At 34.6% G+C, this 4,734-nt stretch overlaps 1 long non-coding RNA gene across 1 annotated transcript; it reads right to left on the minus strand.

Annotated features, from left to right (window-relative positions):
* Window positions 1-795: 795 nt before the first annotated feature.
* LOC149186953 (uncharacterized) lies at window positions 796-3,183 on the minus strand. The gene is made up of 2 exons (XR_016256169.1): window positions 2,693-3,183; window positions 796-1,270 (listed from the first exon to the last, which is right to left on the minus strand). It is a non-coding gene; the product is annotated as an uncharacterized LOC149186953 (long non-coding RNA).
* Window positions 3,184-4,734: the final 1,551 nt, after the last annotated feature.

Consider the following 4,734-nt stretch of genomic DNA (forward strand, 5'->3'; position numbering starts at 1 on the left):
GATGTTTTAAAGCTTGCTTAGAACTCATTGGAAAATAATGCAACAAAATCATATTGTGAACTTAAAGAAGAAACCCGATCTTTATAATACTTTACCAATGAAATACATGCTCCGGCACGTTAACTAATACATAAATTTAACTAATACAAGAAATCAAGCATTAACAGGTACATGAAACTATATGCTACATAATTGGTACCGAAATCTGTCTCCTACAAGAATTAATCAGTGCAGGAATTTAACTCAACAGAAATCCAAGCAAGATTATGAACTATAACAATGGACTATTATATGTTCTAAAAGATGTATAAACCTGCAAATCAACAAGCTCAATAACTATAACTTTATCCTGCAAACTAAATCAATCTCATTCACCTATAACACAAAAAATCAATCGGCTAGTCTTTAGGAGAAATAAGAACAACTCTAAATATATTGATAACACTCTCTATTAGAAAATAAGTTCACACAATTCTTTAGACACTCATGTATTCAAGAAATTACTCCTTCACATTGCAAACATATCTATCTGCTGATTCAGAAAATAGAGTATTAATATGGACCTGAAAACAAAGTATATTTATGGTACTACTTAATGAATGGTGATGATGAATTATATCACATGAATATTGAAACAAAATGCTAACTACACTAAAATACAGAAAAATCTCATCGGGTTGATGTTGGTGGGCCATTTCCAAGACCAACTGGTAGCTTAAAGAAACCCACAGTCTACTGAAATGAAAAACATGATTTCATAATAGTCGCATGTGTATTAATATTTGGAAGAAAAAGTTTGCAAACAGTTCCTAGGTGAACTTAACAAAATAATCAAATATTACATACGATTGTTCAGATTAGCATCATCTATCCTCGTTTCTATGATCTGCAGGTCCTCATTAACTAGAGAAATGACCTGGTATAAAAATAATAAATAAATCTCAAGGAGCTCAGTTTCATTATTCTTCACATCCCAGGTTTTATCCTCATGACACGTAGTGCATGAGGATAAAACATATCTTTATAATTTAGGCAACCGTTGCTTTAAAAATACACAAAAGAGATTGTGGTCAAAACCGCATGCTCTGCTCTCCTGGTGCGGGTATTGGATCACCATCAATCTCGGTACTGGAATGGTCTAGAACTCTTGTCATGGGTACCGAATGAGTATTAAGCAATAGAATACCAGAAGACTATTGTGTGGTGAGGGAATACTTGCTGTCAGCTGTAGTATGGGTACTAGATGAAGGGCTAGTCATGACTGAAGTCTCTATCTAATAAAATTCCATCATAACTGAATCAAAGATTTAGAGAAATTTAATAACTACTCTAACCATTAATAAATCATAAAATATGCTTAGAGAGTTGTATGCCTCATGTATAGCAAAAATTTCAACAAGTCATAATCAATGGTGTATTAAAGGGATAACTTGGGATATTTGTGGAAAAAATAGGTGCCAGGGGAGGCAAAACTAGATGAATTTAGATATCAAAAGGAAGGCTCAACATTCCCCAATTCCTATTCCATTGCATGTCCTCATGCAACCCATAATATTCAATACTGAAAAATTTGTGTATACCATGCTCAATTATATAAAAAGTGGCTTAGGCTAACATGTTAAGCATGACAATATCCCTTTTAAGCTCCTTCTTGATAAATCTCTCGTACTTGATCAAATGAAGGAATTTATTGAGCTTCTATGTCAACTATGACTTTTCGTCCTACAGCCTCTGGTTTTGTTCCTTACGGAGTGCATTTTCCGTTTTAATGTGGCCGTCCAAAATTTTGTACTCCATTACCTTTTGACTCAATTTTTCAACCTTTTTTTGAAGCCTCTTTATCTCTACCTGGGGTTGAAACAATCCACTAGAAGACTGAGATTCCTACCTCTTAATTCTCTTTTTAGCTAAACATTCATCCCTTAGGTCTCTCAAAGTTTCTGTGATTCATCCACTATTGAGAATGTCAGGATATCCCAGGAATTTTACAATGCTGCTTGGATGGAGGGGATATGCATATGTCGTATCATACTCCTTCTGGTTGTTCAAGTAGGGCCTGAAGGTTTACAAATTTGAGGAACAGGGTTTGTAGCATGTTCCTTAGTCAACCATTTCCTCTTCACTACAGTTTGTACTTTTACCATTGCGGGCTTTTCTTTCACTGCCTCTAATTTTTTTGTAATAGTCACTCTTGCACCTTTGTCTTCAACAGTCAAAATTCCTTCCTATGTTTTACCCTTTGCCTTAGGGTTCTCTTTCAGTTTTCATTTTTTTCCTTCTTCTACCTCATCAGCCAAGTCAGATATGATATTGTCGGCCTCATGCTCATATTATTTGGCCTTTTCCTTCTGGTATCTACCTTTCTGATTAGGTTTCTTGCTACTTTCCCTTATTTTTCCAGTCACAGACTTCTGAGTATTTCCTTTTGGGGCTTGGCTAGGGTTTTCTGAAGGGAAGTCTAGAGTAAGAAAATTTTCCAAGCTGATTTCTCATTTTCTTAGTTCATGAACAATTAAAAATTTGATTAGCCTCTAATGATACATGCTTGTTTCTAGCTTCTTAGAGACCAACTTGACTCCTTTTGACATTTTATGCAAACATTTCCATAAGAAGAGAGGAAAATTGACCTGAGGACCCCCTTCAAAATGTAATAGTAATCTTAGATGGTACAGGAAAGTAAAAGAATACCTACCTTCACAAATTAGAAATTTTTGAAGGATATTGAGCATGCTCCATTACTCTTGCTTGATTCCACTCCTTGGAATCCCCTTTCAGCGATCTGCAATTGACTGACTCGACACCAGGTATGGCTGCCATAGTTGTTGGTCAAATGGAATTCCTTTGAAATATTTTTCCCCGCTTTGAGGCAACCCTGTAGCCTCAATGATTGAATCTTCATTCACCACCATTTCAAATCTCCCCAACTTGACTTTCTCACCATCAAAGTTTTGGGCAAACATTCTAGAAACCTCGTTCTGGTACCCACCATATTTCTCTAAAAATACCACCCATCCAACCTGTTCATATTTAGCTTTACAAGGTTGATAATCCTGTGATTCTTTGTATAGCTGAATGATTGGCTCATGGCCCCCATGCCTGTTTTTAGAATAGGGTCTTAGAAATGGACGACTAGGGTTCAGTACTAGAGGCTCTGTACCAATTACCCACAATAGTGGGTGTGCTTCGAAAAGGTGGATGGATATGGATGAGGGATAAACAAGAAATGATTATTATATAGAATAATTTTCAGTCAAATCACTATGGTGATGATGAGGGGTGGAGTCATGGTCTTTAGATAATCATTGTTTATTTGTGGGAATAGTGAGTTGTAGGTAGTGTTTGTTGTAGTTACAGTGATATAGGAAGCAGCTAATCGAGAAGATAAAATTGGATGAGGCTGAATTTGAGGTACATAGTGATAAAATAATGATAAGAAACCATTATCATAGAAAAGGATAAATACATCAAGGTTCACGGTAGGAGAATGATAGGAAGAATTGGTTGCAAATGTACATGGAGATAAAAAACAATTTAATTCATAATTTTTAAATGATTCTTAATCAGAAAGACTAAATACAAATTAACTCATTTTTTCTAATTAATGATGATACTTTATAAGACTAAATACAACAATTGCAATATGTTTATATTAATATGCAACGTGCAATACCAGTACCAAATGCCTGAATTTATTGTTTCTTTCATGTTTGAAAGATTCACATGGTAGCCAAGATGTTTTAACCCTTGTCATCTCAGTTGATGGATAAGATTTTCTAACTTCACACTATAGATGTTGGAAATGACCATTATTTTTTATTCTTGTACCAATATAGATTGCCAGTGAAGGAACTTTTTACCAGGTACCAGAATAATACAGTTGTTGATGTCTGAAATTTTGTGAACCACAGAAGTACAAAAAAAAAACTTCTTAAATCACAACAAAGGTGATCTATAAAGAGGATAATTTGTTAATCAAGTCCCGAGTCTCTAATGAGTAGCTAGACAACATAATATTTTTGTTGCTGAGATGCATAAACTTTCTCTTTTTGGGATCAAATCATGGTTCCCCTTTTACACCTCCATTTTATTCTAGAATATGACCTATCTACTACTGTTCTGTGGATTTTTCTCGAACCTAGATCAGTTAGTGCTCGCCATTATTTTCAATTTTAAGGAGTCTGAAAAACTTAAAGAAAACTCTATTTCACTTACCCATGGATTTTTCTCGATCCTGGGCTAGTTCGTGCGCATCGGTGTTTTCAATATTGAGTCTGAAAAAAATAAAGAAAACTCAATTTCACTTACCCCCAGATTTTTCTCAAGCCCGGGCTAGTTCATGCTCACCGATGTTCTCAATTTTAAGGATTCTGAAAAACTTAAAGAAAACTCCATAGGTTCCTTTTCCATAAATAATTTACTAGGGCTGGTTAAAGGAATAAACTTACACCTGGTAAATGTCCTCCTTTATTGTTTATCGAGAGAGAAGGAAACACGATTAGTCACACAAAAAAATTGTATTCCTACCTACCTACATATATAAAAATTTGAAAATAATCACAAACTTACAGTGATGAATTAGTAGGAGGAACATCCCTCTCACTTACTAACTCTATTTAGGAATTTTTAAGAACATGTTTGATAAATTCTTCTTTTGACAACAGTTTATGATAAACCTTTAGTTAATGCCCATTCAATATGAAAGAATTTTGACCTGCAACAATATTTTTTATCTTG

The sequence above is a fragment of the Pinus tabuliformis genome, chromosome 3_1 (assembly GCF_031772625.1).
Source record: "Pinus tabuliformis cultivar Carrire ecotype Pingquan chromosome 3_1, CPIR1, whole genome shotgun sequence".
Lineage (NCBI taxonomy): Eukaryota > Viridiplantae > Streptophyta > Pinopsida > Pinales > Pinaceae > Pinus > Pinus tabuliformis.